At 39.0% G+C, this 17767-nt stretch overlaps 18 non-coding genes and 2 pseudogenes across 18 annotated transcripts; all 20 read left to right on the top strand.

Moving 5' to 3' along the window:
- Positions 1 to 153: 153 nt before the first annotated feature.
- Positions 154 to 368, top strand: LOC141130960 (small nucleolar RNA U3). The gene has a single exon (XR_012242594.1). It is a non-coding gene; the product is annotated as a small nucleolar RNA U3 (small nucleolar RNA).
- A 676-nt stretch (positions 369 to 1044) lies between these two features.
- On the top strand, positions 1045 to 1259 carry LOC141131035 (small nucleolar RNA U3). Its single transcript, XR_012242660.1, has one exon. It is a non-coding gene; the product is annotated as a small nucleolar RNA U3 (small nucleolar RNA).
- Positions 1260 to 1935: 676 nt separating this feature from the next.
- LOC141130189 (small nucleolar RNA U3) lies at positions 1936 to 2133 on the top strand (annotated as a pseudogene).
- A 676-nt stretch (positions 2134 to 2809) lies between these two features.
- Positions 2810 to 3024, top strand: LOC141131075 (small nucleolar RNA U3). The gene has a single exon (XR_012242695.1). It is a non-coding gene; the product is annotated as a small nucleolar RNA U3 (small nucleolar RNA).
- A 676-nt stretch (positions 3025 to 3700) lies between these two features.
- On the top strand, positions 3701 to 3898 carry LOC141130188 (small nucleolar RNA U3; annotated as a pseudogene).
- A 676-nt stretch (positions 3899 to 4574) lies between these two features.
- On the top strand, positions 4575 to 4789 carry LOC141131074 (small nucleolar RNA U3). Its single transcript, XR_012242694.1, has one exon. It is a non-coding gene; the product is annotated as a small nucleolar RNA U3 (small nucleolar RNA).
- A 676-nt stretch (positions 4790 to 5465) lies between these two features.
- LOC141130944 (small nucleolar RNA U3) lies at positions 5466 to 5680 on the top strand. Its single transcript, XR_012242579.1, has one exon. It is a non-coding gene; the product is annotated as a small nucleolar RNA U3 (small nucleolar RNA).
- A 676-nt stretch (positions 5681 to 6356) lies between these two features.
- LOC141131073 (small nucleolar RNA U3) lies at positions 6357 to 6571 on the top strand. The gene has a single exon (XR_012242693.1). It is a non-coding gene; the product is annotated as a small nucleolar RNA U3 (small nucleolar RNA).
- A 676-nt stretch (positions 6572 to 7247) lies between these two features.
- On the top strand, positions 7248 to 7462 carry LOC141130948 (small nucleolar RNA U3). The gene has a single exon (XR_012242583.1). It is a non-coding gene; the product is annotated as a small nucleolar RNA U3 (small nucleolar RNA).
- Positions 7463 to 8138: 676 nt separating this feature from the next.
- LOC141131086 (small nucleolar RNA U3) lies at positions 8139 to 8353 on the top strand. Its single transcript, XR_012242704.1, has one exon. It is a non-coding gene; the product is annotated as a small nucleolar RNA U3 (small nucleolar RNA).
- A 676-nt stretch (positions 8354 to 9029) lies between these two features.
- LOC141131013 (small nucleolar RNA U3) lies at positions 9030 to 9244 on the top strand. Its single transcript, XR_012242641.1, has one exon. It is a non-coding gene; the product is annotated as a small nucleolar RNA U3 (small nucleolar RNA).
- Positions 9245 to 9920: 676 nt separating this feature from the next.
- On the top strand, positions 9921 to 10135 carry LOC141130952 (small nucleolar RNA U3). Its single transcript, XR_012242587.1, has one exon. It is a non-coding gene; the product is annotated as a small nucleolar RNA U3 (small nucleolar RNA).
- A 676-nt stretch (positions 10136 to 10811) lies between these two features.
- LOC141131072 (small nucleolar RNA U3) lies at positions 10812 to 11026 on the top strand. The gene has a single exon (XR_012242692.1). It is a non-coding gene; the product is annotated as a small nucleolar RNA U3 (small nucleolar RNA).
- Positions 11027 to 11702: 676 nt separating this feature from the next.
- On the top strand, positions 11703 to 11917 carry LOC141131030 (small nucleolar RNA U3). Its single transcript, XR_012242656.1, has one exon. It is a non-coding gene; the product is annotated as a small nucleolar RNA U3 (small nucleolar RNA).
- Positions 11918 to 12593: 676 nt separating this feature from the next.
- Positions 12594 to 12808, top strand: LOC141131082 (small nucleolar RNA U3). Its single transcript, XR_012242701.1, has one exon. It is a non-coding gene; the product is annotated as a small nucleolar RNA U3 (small nucleolar RNA).
- A 676-nt stretch (positions 12809 to 13484) lies between these two features.
- On the top strand, positions 13485 to 13699 carry LOC141130925 (small nucleolar RNA U3). Its single transcript, XR_012242564.1, has one exon. It is a non-coding gene; the product is annotated as a small nucleolar RNA U3 (small nucleolar RNA).
- A 676-nt stretch (positions 13700 to 14375) lies between these two features.
- Positions 14376 to 14590, top strand: LOC141130178 (small nucleolar RNA U3). The gene has a single exon (XR_012242025.1). It is a non-coding gene; the product is annotated as a small nucleolar RNA U3 (small nucleolar RNA).
- A 676-nt stretch (positions 14591 to 15266) lies between these two features.
- LOC141130985 (small nucleolar RNA U3) lies at positions 15267 to 15481 on the top strand. Its single transcript, XR_012242617.1, has one exon. It is a non-coding gene; the product is annotated as a small nucleolar RNA U3 (small nucleolar RNA).
- Positions 15482 to 16157: 676 nt separating this feature from the next.
- LOC141130914 (small nucleolar RNA U3) lies at positions 16158 to 16372 on the top strand. The gene has a single exon (XR_012242554.1). It is a non-coding gene; the product is annotated as a small nucleolar RNA U3 (small nucleolar RNA).
- A 676-nt stretch (positions 16373 to 17048) lies between these two features.
- LOC141130993 (small nucleolar RNA U3) lies at positions 17049 to 17263 on the top strand. The gene has a single exon (XR_012242624.1). It is a non-coding gene; the product is annotated as a small nucleolar RNA U3 (small nucleolar RNA).
- The last annotated feature ends 504 nt before the right edge of the window (positions 17264 to 17767 follow it).

The following is a 17767-nucleotide window of genomic DNA, read 5'->3' as shown; positions in this document are numbered from 1 at the left end:
TTTTTCTTTAGAATAGGACGTTGGCAAACAGGCATCTTAATTATTACTACTTGATTTCTACAAGTAGTTTACATTGGAGGTTAACAAACATGTTCACCATTTGTTGAAGGAATAGTGGTTAAGATGTTGCTGAAATCTTTGCCATGGCAAGGTAGGACTATACTTTCAGGGATCATTTCTGTAGGATTCAAAGGGAGAAATGTGCTTGAAAGTGTCCAAACTCACCTTCCACGATGATGAATTTTAGGGTTCTTGTCTCAGAAGGATTCTTGTTGGCAGTGCTGTTCTATGCAGGTGCTGCCACCATTTGATGACATTGTCATCTTTCTGGATGGGAAGATGGCAGGAGGGAACTCATTCAGAGTGGTTGTTTGAGTGCTGAGAGTCTTGTATTGTTTCAAAAACAGCTGAGTTTCCAATTCTGTGTTTTGGTCTAATTTGTAAACCATGTCTTTTATTTATTAATTGCCAGATGGAAACAAACATGACACGATATTTCTATGTGGGAAGGTTGTTAGCAGTACGACATGCAGTCGCTGCTCTTGTTTTTCCTTTGGCTTGGGCGCTTGGAGGAAATGGAAACAGCGCTCATGGAACCCAAGGAAAGATTCTGGGGCTTTATATGTTAGAAAGACAAAGAAAAGACTGTCCTCACTGACAAACCATTCTTTCGGAAGCAAAGGAAACATGCCAGGCCATTCTGTTTTTAAAGAGGTGAAAACAAAAATGCTCCATCTGCGTTGTAGTCTCTCCTGTTTCTGCGCTGAACAAGACTGTGAGGTGCTTTTAAAACTTTGCTCGGGTTACCAAAAGGACATCCAAAAGAATCAAGATAGCCAATATAAGGCATCAAGAAATGTTACGATTTGAGAGAAAAGAATTGCAAAATGATTTTTCTTTAGAATAGGACGTTGGCAAACAGGCATCTTAATTATTACTACTTGATTTCTACAAGTAGTTTACATTGGAGGTTAACAAACATGTTCACCATTTGTTGAAGGAATAGTGGTTAAGATGTTGCTGAAATCTTTGCTTTGGCTAAGTAGGATTATACTTTCAGGTATCATTTCTGTAGGTTTCAAAGAGAGAAATGTGTTCGAAAGCGTCCAAACTCATCTTCCACGATGATGAATTTTAGGGTTCTTGTCTCAGAAGGATTCTTGTTGGCAGTGCTGCTCTATGCAGGTGCTGCCACCATTTAATGACGTTGTCATCTTTCTAGATGGGAAGATGGCATGAGGGAACTCATTCAGAGTGGTTGTTTGAGTGCTGAGAGTCTTGTATTGTTTCAAAAACAGCTGAGTTTCCAATTTTATGTTTTGGTCTAATTTATAAACCATGTCTTTTATTTACTAATTGCAAGATGGAAACAAAAATGACATGATATTTCTATGTGGGAAGGTTGTTAGCAGTGCGACAGGCAGTCGCTGCTCATGTTTTTCCTTTGGCTTGTGCACTTGGAGGAAATGGAAACAATACTCATGGAACCCAAGGAAAGATTCTGGGGCTTTATATGTTAGAAAGACAAAGAAAAGACTGTCCTCACTGACTAATCATTCTTTCGAAAGCAAAGGAAACATGCCAGGCCATTCTGTTTTTAAAGAGGTGAAAACAAAAATGCTCCATCTGCGTTGTAGTCTCTCCTGTTTCTGCGCTGAACAAGACTGTGAGGTGCTTTTAAAACTTTGCTCGGGTTACCAAAAGGACATCCAAAAGAATCAAGATGGACAATATAAGGCATCAAGAAATGTTACGATTTGAGAGAAAAGAATTGCAAAATGATTTTTCTTTAGAATAGGACGTTGGCAAACAGGCATCTTAATTATTACTACTTGATTTCTACAAGTAGTTTACATTGGAGGTTAACAAACATGTTCACCATTTGTTGAAGGAATAGTGGTTAAGATGTTGCTGAAATCTTTGCCATGGCAAGGTAGGACTATACTTTCAGGGATCATTTCTGTAGGATTCAAAGGGAGAAATGTGCTCGAAAGTGTCCAAACTCACCTTCCACGATGATGAATTGAAGGATTCTTGTTGGCAGTGCTGTTCTATGCAGGTGCTGCCACCATTTGATGACATTGTCATCTTTCTGGATGGGAAGATGGCAGGAGGGAACTCATTCAGAGTGGTTGTTTGAGTGCTGAGAGTCTTGTATTGTTTCAAAAACAGCTGAGTTTCCAATTCTGTGTTTTGGTCTAATTTGTAAACCATGTCTTTTATTTATTAATTGCCAGATGGAAACAAACATGACACGATATTTCTATGTGGGAAGGTTGTTAGCAGTACGACATGCAGTCGCTGCTCTTGTTTTTCCTTTGGCTTGGGCGCTTGGAGGAAATGGAAACAGCGCTCATGGAACCCAAGGAAAGATTCTGGGGCTTTATATGTTAGAAAGACAAAGAAAAGACTGTCCTCACTGACAAACCATTCTTTCGGAAGCAAAGGAAACATGCCAGGCCATTCTGTTTTTAAAGAGGTGAAAACAAAAATGCTCCATCTGCGTTGTAGTCTCTCCTGTTTCTGCGCTGAACAAGACTGTGAGGTGCTTTTAAAACTTTGCTCGGGTTACCAAAAGGACATCCAAAAGAATCAAGATAGCCAATATAAGGCATCAAGAAATGTTACGATTTGAGAGAAAAGAATTGCAAAATGATTTTTCTTTAGAATAGGACGTTGGCAAACAGGCATCTTAATTATTACTACTTGATTTCTACAAGTAGTTTACATTGGAGGTTAACAAACATGTTCACCATTTGTTGAAGGAATAGTGGTTAAGATGTTGCTGAAATCTTTGCTTTGGCTAAGTAGGATTATACTATCAGGTATCATTTCTGTAGGTTTCAAAGAGAGAAACGTGCTCGAAAGCGTCCAAACTCATCTTCCACGATGATGAATTTTAGGGTTCTTGTCTCAGAAGGATTCTTGTTGGCAGTGCTGCTCTATGCAGGTGCTGCCACCATTTAATGACGTTGTCATCTTTCTAGATGGGAAGATGGCATGAGGGAACTCATTCAGAGTGGTTGTTTGAGTGCTGAGAGTCTTGTATTGTTTCAAAAACAGCTGAGTTTCCAATTTTATGTTTTGGTCTAATTTATAAACCATGTCTTTTATTTACTAATTGCAAGATGGAAACAAAAATGACATGATATTTCTATGTGGGAAGGTTGTTAGCAGTGCGACAGGCAGTCGCTGCTCATGTTTTTCCTTTGGCTTGTGCACTTGGAGGAAATGGAAACAATACTCATGGAACCCAAGGAAAGATTCTGGGGCTTTATATGTTAGAAAGACAAAGAAAAGACTGTCCTCACTGACTAATCATTCTTTCGAAAGCAAAGGAAACATGCCAGGCCATTCTGTTTTTAAAGAGGTGAAAACAAAAATGCTCCATCTGCGTTGTAGTCTCTCCTGTTTCTGCGCTGAACAAGACTGTGAGGTGCTTTTAAAACTTTGCTCGGGTTACCAAAAGGACATCCAAAAGAATCAAGATGGACAATATAAGGCATCAAGAAATGTTACGATTTGAGAGAAAAGAATTGCAAAATGATTTTTCTTTAGAATAGGACGTTGGCAAACAGGCATCTTAATTATTACTACTTGATTTCTACAAGTAGTTTACATTGGAGGTTAACAAACATGTTCACCATTTGTTGAAGGAATAGTGGTTAAGATGTTGCTGAAATCTTTGCCATGGCAAGGTAGGACTATACTTTCAGGGATCATTTCTGTAGGATTCAAAGGGAGAAATGTGCTCGAAAGTGTCCAAACTCACCTTCCACGATGATGAATTGAAGGATTCTTGTTGGCAGTGCTGTTCTATGCAGGTGCTGCCACCATTTGATGACATTGTCATCTTTCTGGATGGGAAGATGGCAGGAGGGAACTCATTCAGAGTGGTTGTTTGAGTGCTGAGAGTCTTGTATTGTTTCAAAAACAGCTGAGTTTCCAATTCTGTGTTTTGGTCTAATTTGTAAACCATGTCTTTTATTTATTAATTGCCAGATGGAAACAAACATGACACGATATTTCTATGTGGGAAGGTTGTTAGCAGTACGACATGCAGTCGCTGCTCTTGTTTTTCCTTTGGCTTGGGCGCTTGGAGGAAATGGAAACAGCGCTCATGGAACCCAAGGAAAGATTCTGGGGCTTTATATGTTAGAAAGACAAAGAAAAGACTGTCCTCACTGACAAACCATTCTTTCGGAAGCAAAGGAAACATGCCAGGCCATTCTGTTTTTAAAGAGGTGAAAACAAAAATGCTCCATCTGCGTTGTAGTCTCTCCTGTTTCTGCGCTGAACAAGACTGTGAGGTGCTTTTAAAACTTTGCTCGGGTTACCAAAAGGACATCCAAAAGAATCAAGATAGCCAATATAAGGCATCAAGAAATGTTACGATTTGAGAGAAAAGAATTGCAAAATGATTTTTCTTTAGAATAGGACGTTGGCAAACAGGCATCTTAATTATTACTACTTGATTTCTACAAGTAGTTTACATTGGAGGTTAACAAACATGTTCACCATTTGTTGAAGGAATAGTGGTTAAGATGTTGCTGAAATCTTTGCTTTGGCTAAGTAGGATTATACTATCAGGTATCATTTCTGTAGGTTTCAAAGAGAGAAACGTGCTCGAAAGCGTCCAAACTCATCTTCCACGATGATGAATTTTAGGGTTCTTGTCTCAGAAGGATTCTTGTTGGCAGTGCTGCTCTATGCAGGTGCTGCCACCATTTAATGACGTTGTCATCTTTCTAGATGGGAAGATGGCATGAGGGAACTCATTCAGAGTGGTTGTTTGAGTGCTGAGAGTCTTGTATTGTTTCAAAAACAGCTGAGTTTCCAATTTTATGTTTTGGTCTAATTTATAAACCATGTCTTTTATTTACTAATTGCAAGATGGAAACAAAAATGACATGATATTTCTATGTGGGAAGGTTGTTAGCAGTGCGACAGGCAGTCGCTGCTCATGTTTTTCCTTTGGCTTGTGCACTTGGAGGAAATGGAAACAATACTCATGGAACCCAAGGAAAGATTCTGGGGCTTTATATGTTAGAAAGACAAAGAAAAGACTGTCCTCACTGACTAATCATTCTTTCGAAAGCAAAGGAAACATGCCAGGCCATTCTGTTTTTAAAGAGGTGAAAACAAAAATGCTCCATCTGCGTTGTAGTCTCTCCTGTTTCTGCGCTGAACAAGACTGTGAGGTGCTTTTAAAACTTTGCTCGGGTTACCAAAAGGACATCCAAAAGAATCAAGATGGACAATATAAGGCATCAAGAAATGTTACGATTTGAGAGAAAAGAATTGCAAAATGATTTTTCTTTAGAATAGGACGTTGGCAAACAGGCATCTTAATTATTACTACTTGATTTCTACAAGTAGTTTACATTGGAGGTTAACAAACATGTTCACCATTTGTTGAAGGAATAGTGGTTAAGATGTTGCTGAAATCTTTGCCATGGCAAGGTAGGACTATACTTTCAGGGATCATTTCTGTAGGATTCAAAGGGAGAAATGTGCTCGAAAGTGTCCAAACTCACCTTCCACGATGATGAATTTTAGGGTTCTTGTCTCAGAAAGATTCTTGTTGTCAGTGCTGTTCTATGCAGGTGCTGCCACCATTTGATGACATTGTCATCTTTCTGGATGGGAAGATGGCAGGAGGGAACTCATTCAGAGTGGTTGTTTGAGTGCTGAGAGTCTTGTATTGTTTCAAAATCAGCTGAGTTTCCAATTCTGTGTTTTGGTCTAATTTGTAAACCATGTCTTTTATTTATTAATTGCCAGATGGAAACAAACATGACACGATATTTCTATGTGGGAAGGTTGTTAGCAGTACGACATGCAGTCGCTGCTCTTGTTTTTCCTTTGGCTTGGGCGCTTGGAGGAAATGGAAACAGCGCTCATGGAACCCAAGGAAAGATTCTGGGGCTTTATATGTTAGAAAGACAAAGAAAAGACTGTCCTCACTGACAAACCATTCTTTCGGAAGCAAAGGAAACATGCCAGGCCATTCTGTTTTTAAAGAGGTGAAAACAAAAATGCTCCATCTGCGTTGTAGTCTCTCCTGTTTCTGCGCTGAACAAGACTGTGAGGTGCTTTTAAAACTTTGCTCGGGTTACCAAAAGGACATCCAAAAGAATCAAGATAGCCAATATAAGGCATCAAGAAATGTTACGATTTGAGAGAAAAGAATTGCAAAATGATTTTTCTTTAGAATAGGACGTTGGCAAACAGGCATCTTAATTATTACTACTTGATTTCTACAAGTAGTTTACATTGGAGGTTAACAAACATGTTCACCATTTGTTGAAGGAATAGTGGTTAAGATGTTGCTGAAATCTTTGCTTTGGCTAAGTAGGATTATACTATCAGGTATCATTTCTGTAGGTTTCAAAGAGAGAAACGTGCTCGAAAGCGTCCAAACTCATCTTCCACGATGATGAATTTTAGGGTTCTTGTCTCAGAAGGATTCTTGTTGGCAGTGCTGCTCTATGCAGGTGCTGCCACCATTTAATGACGTTGTCATCTTTCTAGATGGGAAGATGGCATGAGGGAACTCATTCAGAGTGGTTGTTTGAGTGCTGAGAGTCTTGTATTGTTTCAAAAACAGCTGAGTTTCCAATTTTATGTTTTGGTCTAATTTATAAACCATGTCTTTTATTTACTAATTGCAAGATGGAAACAAAAATGACATGATATTTCTATGTGGGAAGGTTGTTAGCAGTGCGACAGGCAGTCGCTGCTCATGTTTTTCCTTTGGCTTGTGCACTTGGAGGAAATGGAAACAATACTCATGGAACCCAAGGAAAGATTCTGGGGCTTTATATGTTAGAAAGACAAAGAAAAGACTGTCCTCACTGACTAATCATTCTTTCGAAAGCAAAGGAAACATGCCAGGCCATTCTGTTTTTAAAGAGGTGAAAACAAAAATGCTCCATCTGCGTTGTAGTCTCTCCTGTTTCTGCGCTGAACAAGACTGTGAGGTGCTTTTAAAACTTTGCTCGGGTTACCAAAAGGACATCCAAAAGAATCAAGATGGACAATATAAGGCATCAAGAAATGTTACGATTTGAGAGAAAAGAATTGCAAAATGATTTTTCTTTAGAATAGGACGTTGGCAAACAGGCATCTTAATTATTACTACTTGATTTCTACAAGTAGTTTACATTGGAGGTTAACAAACATGTTCACCATTTGTTGAAGGAATAGTGGTTAAGATGTTGCTGAAATCTTTGCCATGGCAAGGTAGGACTATACTTTCAGGGATCATTTCTGTAGGATTCAAAGGGAGAAATGTGCTCGAAAGTGTCCAAACTCACCTTCCACGATGATGAATTTTAGGGTTCTTGTCTCAGAAAGATTCTTGTTGGCAGTGCTGTTCTATGCAGGTGCTGCCACCATTTGATGACATTGTCATCTTTCTGGATGGGAAGATGGCAGGAGGGAACTCATTCAGAGTGGTTGTTTGAGTGCTGAGAGTCTTGTATTGTTTCAAAAACAGCTGAGTTTCCAATTCTGTGTTTTGGTCTAATTTGTAAACCATGTCTTTTATTTATTAATTGCCAGATGGAAACAAACATGACACGATATTTCTATGTGGGAAGGTTGTTAGCAGTACGACAGGCAGTCGCTGCTCTTGTTTTTCCTTTGGCTTGGGCGCTTGGAGGAAATGGAAACAGCGCTCATGGAACCCAAGGAAAGATTCTGGGGCTTTATATGTTAGAAAGACAAAGAAAAGACTGTCCTCACTGACAAACCATTCTTTCGGAAGCAAAGGAAACATGCCAGGCCATTCTGTTTTTAAAGAGGTGAAAACAAAAATGCTCCATCTGCGTTGTAGTCTCTCCTGTTTCTGCGCTGAACAAGACTGTGAGGTGCTTTTAAAACTTTGCTCGGGTTACCAAAAGGACATCCAAAAGAATCAAGATAGCCAATATAAGGCATCAAGAAATGTTACGATTTGTGAGAAAAGAATTGCAAAATGATTTTTCTTTAGAATAGGACGTTGGCAAACAGGCATCTTAATTATTACTACTTGATTTCTACAAGTAGTTTACATTGGAGGTTAACAAACATGTTCACCATTTGTTGAAGGAATATTGGTTAAGATGTTGCTGAAATCTTTGCTTTGGCTAAGTAGGATTATACTTTCAGGTATCATTTCTGTAGGTTTCAAAGAGAGAAATGTGCTCGAAAGCGTCCAAACTCATCTTCCACGATGATGAATTTTAGGGTTCTTGTCTCAGAAAGATTCTTGTTGGAAGTGCTGCTCTATGCAGGTGCTGCCACTATTTAATGACATTGTCATCTTTCTAGATGGAAAGATGGCATGAGGGAACTCATTCAGAGTGGTTGTTTTAGTGCTGAGAGTCTTGTATTGTTTCAAAAACAGCTGAGTTTCCAATTTTATGTTTTGGTCTAATTTATAAACCATGTCTTTTATTTACTAATTGCAAGATGGAAACAAAAATGACATGATATTTCTATGTGGGAAGGTTGTTAGCAGTGCGACAGGCAGTCGCTGCTCATGTTTTTCCTTTGGCTTGTGCACTTGGAGGAAATGGAAACAATACTCATGGAACCCAAGGAAAGATTCTGGGGCTTTATATGTTAGAAAGACAAAGAAAAGACTGTCCTCACTGACTAATCATTCTTTCGAAAGCAAAGGAAATATGCTAGGCCATTCTGTTTTTAAAGAGGTGAAAACAAAAATGCTCCATCTCCGTTGTAGTCTCGCCTGTTACTGCGCTGAACAAGACTGTGAGTTGCTTTTAAAACTTTGCTCGGGTTACCAAAAGGACATCCAAAAGAATCAAGATAGCCAATATAAGGCATCAAAAAATATTACGATTTGAGAGAAAAGAATTGCAAAATGATTTTTCTTTAGAATAGGATGTTGGCAAACAGGCATCTTAATTATTACTACTTGATTTCTACAAGTAGTTTCCATTGGAGGTTAACAAACATGTTCACCATTTGTTGAAGGAATAGTGGTTAAGATGTTGCTGAAATCTTTGGCGTGGCAAGGTAGGACTTTACTTTCAGGGATCATTTCTGTAGGATTCAATGGGAAAAATGTGCTCAAAAGTGTCTAAACTCACCTTCCACGATGATGAATTTTAGGGTTTTTGTTTCAAAAGGATTCTTGTTGGCAGTGCTGCTCTATGCAGGTGCTGCCACCATTTGATGACATTGTTATCTTTCTAGATGGGAAGATGGCAGGAGGGAACTCATTCAGAGTGGTTGTTTGAGTGCTGAGAGTCTTGTATTGTTTCAAAAACAGCTGAGTTTCCAATTTTGTGTTTTGGTCTAATTTGTAAACCATGTCTTTTATTTACTAATTGCCAGACGGAAACAAAAATGACATGATATTTCTATGTGGGAAGGCTGTTAGCAGTACGACAGGCAGTCGCTGCACATGTTTTTCCTTTGGCTTGGGCGCTTGGAGGAAATGGAAACAACGCTCATGGAACCCAAGGAAAGATTCTGGGGCTTTATATGTTAGAAAGACAAAGAAAAGACTGTCCTCACTGACAAACCATTCTTTCGGAAGCAAAGGAAACATGCCAGGCCATTCTGTTTTTAAAGAGGTGAAAACAAAAATGCTCCATCTGCGTTGTAGTCTCTCCTGTTTCTATGCTGAACAAGACTGTGAGGTGCTTTTAAAACTTTGCTCGGGTTACCAAAATGACATCCAAAAGAATCAAGATAGACAATATAAGGCATCAAGAAATGTTACGATTTGAGAGAAAAGAATTGCAAAATGATTTTTCCTTAGAATAGGACGTTGGCAAACAGGCATCTTAATTATTACTACTTGATTTCTACAAGTAGTTTACATTGGAGGTTAACAAACATGTTCACCATTTGTTGAAGGAATAGTGGTTAAGATGTTGCTGAAATCTTTGCCATGGCAAGGTAGGACTATACTTTCAGGGATCATTTCTGTAGGATTCAAAGGGAGAAATGTGCTCGAAAGTGTCCAAACTCACCTTCCACGATGATGAATTTTAGGGTTCTTGTCTCAGAAGGATTCTTGTTGGCAGTGCTGTTCTATGCAGGTGCTGCCACCATTTGATGACATTGTCATCTTTCTGGATGGGAAGATGGCAGGAGGGAACTCATTCAGAGTGGTTGTTTGAGTGCTGAGAGTCTTGTATTGTTTCAAAAACAGCTGAGTTTCCAATTCTGTGTTTTGGTCTAATTTGTAAACCATGTCTTTTATTTATTAATTGCCAGATGGAAACAAACATGACATGATATTTCTATGTGGGAAGGTTGTTAGCAGTACGACATGCAGTCGCTGCTCTTGTTTTTCCTTTGGCTTGGGCGCTTGGAGGAAATGGAAACAGCGCTCATGGAACCCAAGGAAAGATTCTGGGGCTTTATATGTTAGAAAGACAAAGAAAAGACTGTCCTCACTGACAAACCATTCTTTCGGAAGCAAAGGAAACATGCCAGGCCATTCTGTTTTTAAAGAGGTGAAAACAAAAATGCTCCATCTGCGTTGTAGTCTCTCCTGTTTCTGCGCTGAACAAGACTGTGAGGTGCTTTTAAAACTTTGCTCGGGTTACCAAGAGGACATCCAAAAGAATCAAGATAGCCAATATAAGGCATCAAGAAATGTTACGATTTGAGAGAAAAGAATTGCAAAATGATTTTTCTTTAGAATAGGACGTTGGCAAACAGGCATCTTAATTATTACTACTTGATTTCTACAAGTAGTTTACATTGGAGGTTAACAAACATGTTCACCATTTGTTGAAGGAATAGTGGTTAAGATGTTGCTGAAATCTTTGCTTTGGCTAAGTAGGATTATACTATCAGGTATCATTTCTGTAGGTTTCAAAGAGAGAAACGTGCTCGAAAGCGTCCAAACTCATCTTCCACGATGATGAATTTTAGGGTTCTTGTCTCAGAAGGATTCTTGTTGGCAGTGCTGCTCTATGCAGGTGCTGCCACCATTTAATGACGTTGTCATCTTTCTAGATGGGAAGATGGCATGAGGGAACTCATTCAGAGTGGTTGTTTGAGTGCTGAGAGACTTGTATTGTTTCAAAAACAGCTGAGTTTCCAATTTTATGTTTTGGTCTAATTTATAAACCATGTCTTTTATTTACTAATTGCAAGATGGAAACAAAAATGACATGATATTTCTATGTGGGAAGGTTGTTAGCAGTGCGACAGGCAGTCGCTGCTCATGTTTTTCCTTTGGCTTGTGCACTTGGAGGAAATGGAAACAATACTCATGGAACCCAAGGAAAGATTCTGGGGCTTTATATGTTAGAAAGACAAAGAAAAGACTGTCCTCACTGACTAATCATTCTTTCGAAAGCAAAGGAAACATGCCAGGCCATTCTGTTTTTAAAGAGGTGAAAACAAAAATGCTCCATCTGCGTTGTAGTCTCTCCTGTTTCTGCGCTGAACAAGACTGTGAGGTGCTTTTAAAACTTTGCTCGGGTTACCAAAAGGACATCCAAAAGAATCAAGATGGACAATATAAGGCATCAAGAAATGTTACGATTTGAGAGAAAAGAATTGCAAAATGATTTTTCTTTAGAATAGGACGTTGGCAAACAGGCATCTTAATTATTACTACTTGATTTCTACAAGTAGTTTACATTGGAGGTTAACAAACATGTTCACCATTTGTTGAAGGAATAGTGGTTAAGATGTTGCTGAAATCTTTGCCATGGCAAGGTAGGACTATACTTTCAGGGATCATTCATGTAGGATTCAAAGGGAGAAATGTGCTCGAAAGTGTCCAAACTCACCTTCCACGATGATGAATTTTAGGGTTCTTGTCTCAGAAAGATTCTTGTTGTCAGTGCTGTTCTATGCAGGTGCTGCCACCATTTGATGACATTGTCATCTTTCTGGATGGGAAGATGGCAGGAGGGAACTCATTCAGAGTGGTTGTTTGAGTGCTGAGAGTCTTGTATTGTTTCAAAATCAGCTGAGTTTCCAATTCTGTGTTTTGGTCTAATTTGTAAACCATGTCTTTTATTTATTAATTGCCAGATGGAAACAAACATGACACGATATTTCTATGTGGGAAGGTTGTTAGCAGTACGACATGCAGTCGCTGCTCTTGTTTTTCCTTTGGCTTGGGCGCTTGGAGGAAATGGAAACAGCGCTCATGGAACCCAAGGAAAGATTCTGGGGCTTTATATGTTAGAAAGACAAAGAAAAGACTGTCCTCACTGACAAACCATTCTTTCGGAAGCAAAGGAAACATGCCAGGCCATTCTGTTTTTAAAGAGGTGAAAACAAAAATGCTCCATCTGCGTTGTAGTCTCTCCTGTTTCTGCGCTGAACAAGACTGTGAGGTGCTTTTAAAACTTTGCTCGGGTTACCAAAAGGACATCCAAAAGAATCAAGATAGCCAATATAAGGCATCAAGAAATGTTACGATTTGAGAGAAAAGAATTGCAAAATGATTTTTCTTTAGAATAGGACGTTGGCAAACAGGCATCTTAATTATTACTACTTGATTTCTACAAGTAGTTTACATTGGAGGTTAACAAACATGTTCACCATTTGTTGAAGGAATAGTGGTTAAGATGTTGCTGAAATCTTTGCTTTGGCTAAGTAGGATTATACTTTCAGGTATCATTTCTGCAGGTTTCAAAGAGAGAAACGTGCTCGAAAGCGTCCAAACTCATCTTCCACGATGATGAATTTTAGGGTTCTTGTCTCAGAAGGATTCTTGTTGGCAGTGCTGCTCTATGCAGGTGCTGCCACCATTTAATGACGTTGTCATCTTTCTAGATGGGAAGATGGCATGAGGGAACTCATTCAGAGTGGTTGTTTGAGTGCTGAGAGTCTTGTATTGTTTCAAAAACAGCTGAGTTTCCAATTTTATGTTTTGGTCTAATTTATAAACCATGTCTTTTATTTACTAATTGCAAGATGGAAACAAAAATGACATGATATTTCTATGTGGGAAGGTTGTTAGCAGTGCGACAGGCAGTCGCTGCTCATGTTTTTCCTTTGGCTTGTGCACTTGGAGGAAATGGAAACAATACTCATGGAACCCAAGGAAAGATTCTGGGGCTTTATATGTTAGAAAGACAAAGAAAAGACTGTCCTCACTGACAAACCATTCTTTCGGAAGCAAAGGAAACATGCCAGGCCATTCTATTTTTAAAGAGGTGAAAACAAAAATGCTCCATCTGCGTTGTAGTCTCTCCTGTTTCTGCGCTGAACAAGACTGTGAGGTGCTTTTAAAACTTTGCTCGGGTTACCAAAAGGACATCCAAAAGAATCAAGATAGCCAATATAAGGCATCAAGAAATGTTACGATTTGAGAGAAAAGAATTGCAAAATGATTTTTCTTTAGAATAGGACGTTGGCAAACAGGCATCTTAATTAATACTAATTGATTTTTACAAGTAGTTTACATTGGAGGTTAACAAACATGTTCACCAATTGTTGAAGGAATAGTGATTAAGATGTTGCTGAAATCTTTGCCGTGGCAAGGTAGGACCATACTTTCAGGGATCATTTCTGTAGGATTCAAAGGGAGAAATGTGCTCGAAAGCGTCCAAACTCACCTTCCACGATGATGAATTTTAGAGTTCTTGTCTCAGAAGGATTCTTGTTGGCAGCGCTGCTCTATGCAGGTGCTGCCACCATTTGATGACATTGTTATCTTTCTAGATGGGAAGATGGCAGGAGGGAACTCATTCAGAGTGGTTGTTTGAGTGCTGAGAGTCTTGTATTGTTTCAAAAACAGCTGAGTTTCCAATTTTGTGTTTTGGTCTAATTTGTAAACCATGTCTTTTATTTACTAATTGCCAGATGGAAACAAACATGACACGATATTTCTATGTGGGAAGGTTGTTAGCAGTACGACATGCAGTCGCTGCTCTTGTTTTTCCTTTGGCTTGGGCGCTTGGAGGAAATGGAAACAGCGCTCATGTAACCCAAGGAAAGATTCTGGGGCTTTATATGTTAGAAAGACAAAGAAAAGACTGTCCTCACTGACAAACCATTCTTTCGGAAGCAAAGGAAACATGCCAGGCCATTCTGTTTTTAAAGAGGTGAAAACAAAAATGCTCCATCTGCGTTGTAGTCTCTCCTGTTTCTGCGCTGAACAAGACTGTGAGGTGCTTTTAAAACTTTGCTCGGGTTACCAAAAGGACATCCAAAAGAATCAAGATAGCCAATATAAGGCATCAAGAAATGTTACGATTTGTGAGAAAAGAATTGCAAAATGATTTTTCTTTAGAATAGGACGTTGGCAAACAGGCATCTTAATTATTACTACTTGATTTCTACAAGTAGTTTACATTGGAGGTTAACAAACATGTTCACCATTTGTTGAAGGAATAGTGGTTAAGATGTTGCTGAAATCTTTGCCATGGCAAGGTAGGACTATACTTTCAGGTATCATTTCTGTAGGTTTCAAAGAGAGAAATGTGCTCGAAAGCGTCCAAACTCATCTTCCACGATGATGAATTTTAGGGTTCTTGTCTCAGAAAGATTCTTGTTGGAAGTGCTGCTCTATGCAGGTGCTGCCACTATTTAATGACATTGTCATCTTTCTAGATGGGAAGATGGCATGAGGGAACTCATTCAGAGTGGTTGTTTTAGTGCTGAGAGTCTTGTATTGTTTCAAAAACAGCTGAGTTTCCAATTTTATGTTTTGGTCTAATTTATAAACCATGTCTTTTATTTACTAATTGCAAGATGGAAACAAAAATGACATGATATTTCTATGTGGGAAGGTTGTTAGCAGTGCGACAGGCAGTCGCTGCTCATGTTTTTCCTTTGGCTTGTGCACTTGGAGGAAATGGAAACAATACTCATGGAACCCAAGGAAAGATTCTGGGGCTTTATATGTTAGAAAGACAAAGAAAAGACTGTCCTCACTGACTAATCATTCTTTCGAAAGCAAAGGAAATATGCTAGGCCATTCTGTTTTTAAAGAGGTGAAAACAAAAATGCTCCATCTCCGTTGTAGTCTCGCCTGTTACTGCGCTGAACAAGACTGTGAGGTGCTTTTAAAACTTTGCTCGGGTTACCAAAAGGACATCCAAAAGAATCAAGATAGCCAATATAAGGCATCAAAAAATATTACGATTTGAGAGAAAAGAATTGCAAAATGATTTTTCTTTAGAATAGGATGTTGGCAAACAGGCATCTTAATTATTACTACTTGATTTCTACAAGTAGTTTACATTGGAAGTTAACAAACATGTTCACCATTTGTTGAAGGAATAGTGGTTAAGATGTTGCTGAAATCTTTGGCGTGGCAAGGTAGGACTATACTTTCAGGGATCATTTCTGTAGGATTCAATGGGAAAAATGTGCTCAAAAGTGTCTAAACTCACCTTCCACGATGATGAATTTTAGGGTTTTTGTCTCAAAAGGATTTTTGTTGGCAGTGCTGCTCTATGCAGGTGCTGCCACCATTTGATGACATGGTCATCTTTCTAGATGGGAAGATGGCAGGAGGGAACTCATTCAGAGTGGTTGTTTGAGTGCTGAGAGTCTTGTATTGTTTCAAAAACAGCTGAGTTTCCAGTTTTGTGTTTTGGTCTAATTTGTAAACCATGTCTTTTATTTACTAATTGCCAGATGGAAACAAAAATGACATGATATTTCTATGTGGGAAGGTTGTTAGCAGTACGACAGGCAGTCGCTGCTCATGTTTTTCCTTTGGCTTGGGCGCTTGGAGGAAATGGAAACAGCGCTCATGGAACCCAAGGAAAGATTCTGGGGCTTTATATGTTAGAAAGACAAAGAAAAGACTGTCCTCACTGACAAACCATTCTTTCGGAAGCAAAGGAAACATGCCAGGCCATTCTGTTTTTAAAGAGGTGAAAACAAAAATGCTCCATCTGCGTTGTAGTCTCTCCTGTTTCCGCGCTGAACAAGACTGTGAGGTGCTTTTAAAACTTTGCTCGGGTTACCAAAAGGACATCCAAAAGAATCAAGATAGCCAATATAAGGCATCAAGAAATGTTACGAATTGAGAGAAAAGAATTGCAAAATGATTTTTCTTTAGAATAGGACGTTGGCAAACAGGCATCTTAATTAATACTAATTGATTTTTACAAGTAGTTTACATTGGAGGTTAACAAACATGTTCACCAATTGTTGAAGGAATAGTGATTAAGATGTTGCTGAAATCTTTGCCGTGGCAAGGTAGGACCATACTTTCAGGGATCATTTCTGTAGGATTCAAAGGGAGAAATGTGCTCGAAAGCGTCCAAACTCAACTTCCACGATGATGAATTTTAGAGTTCTTGTCTCAGAAGGATTCTTGTTGGCAGCGCTGCTCTATGCAGGTGCTGCCACCATTTGATGACATTGTTATCTTTCTAGATGGGAAGATGGCAGGAGGGAACTCATTCAGAGTGGTTGTTTGAGTGCTGAGAGTCTTGTATTGTTTCAAAAACAGCTGAGTTTCCAATTTTGTGTTTTGGTCTAATTTGTAAACCATGTCTTTTATTTACTAATTGCCAGATGGAAACAAAAATGACATGATATTTCTATGTGGGAAGGTTGTTAGTAGTGCGACAGGCAGTCGCTGCTCATGTTTTTCCTTTGGCTTGGGCGCTTGGAGGAAATGGAAACAACGCTCATGGAACCCAAGGAAAGATTCTGGGGCTTTATATGTTAGAAAGACAAAGAAAAGACTGTCCTCACTGACAAACCATTCTTTCGGAAGCAAAGGAAACATGCCAGGCCATTCTGTTTTTAAAGAGGTGAAAACAAAAATGCTCCATCTGCCTTGTAGTCTCTCCTGTTTCTGCGCTGAACAAGACTGTGAGGTGCTTTTAAAACTTTGCTCGGGTTACCAAAAGGACATCCAAAAGAATCAAGATAGACAATATAAGGCATCAAGAAATGTTACGATTTGAGAGAAAAGAATTGCAAAATGATTTTTCCTTAGAATAGGACATTGGCAAACAGGCATCTTAATTATTTCTACTTAATTTCTACAAGTAGTTTACATTGGAGGTTAACAAACATGTTCACCATTTGTTGAAGGAATAGTGGTTAAGATGTTGCTGAAATCTTTGCCATGGCAAGGTAGGACTATACTTTCAGGGATCATTTCTGTAGGATTCAAAGGGAGAAATGTGCTCGAAAGGGTCCAAACTCACCTTCCACGATGATGAATTTTAGGGTTCTTGTCCCAGAAGGATTCTTGTTGGCAGTGCTGTTCTATGCAGGTGCTGCCACCATTTGATGACATTGTCATCTTTCTAGATGGGAAGATGGCAGGAGGGAACTCATTCAGAGTGGTTGTTTGAGTGCTGAGAGTCTTGTATTGTTTCAAAAACAGCTGATTTTCCAATTCTGTGTTTTGGTCTAATTTGTAAACCATGTCTTTTATTTATTAATTGCCAGATGGAAACAAACATGACACGATATTTCTATGTGGGAAGGTTGTTAGCAGTACGACAGGCAGTCGCTGCTCTTGTTTTTCCTTTGGCTTGGGCGCTTGGAGGAAATGGAAACAGCGCTCATGGAACCCAAGGAAAGATTCTGGGGCTTTATATGTTAGAAAGACAAAGAAAAGACTGTCCTCACTGACAAACCATTCTTTCGGAAGCAAAGGAAACATGCCAGGCCATTCTGTTTTTAAAGAGGTGAAAACAAAAATGCTCCATCTGCGTTGTAGTCTCTCCTGTTTCTGCGCTGAACAAGACTGTGAGGTGCTTTTAAAACTTTGCTCGGGTTACCAAAAGGACATCCAAAAGAATCAAGATAGCCAATATAAGGCATCAAGAAATGTTACGATTTGTGA

This window comes from Aquarana catesbeiana, linkage group LG02 (genome assembly GCF_042186555.1).
Source record: "Aquarana catesbeiana isolate 2022-GZ linkage group LG02, ASM4218655v1, whole genome shotgun sequence".
NCBI lineage: Eukaryota > Metazoa > Chordata > Amphibia > Anura > Ranidae > Aquarana > Aquarana catesbeiana.
This window is presented reverse-complemented; position numbering and strand designations above follow the sequence as displayed.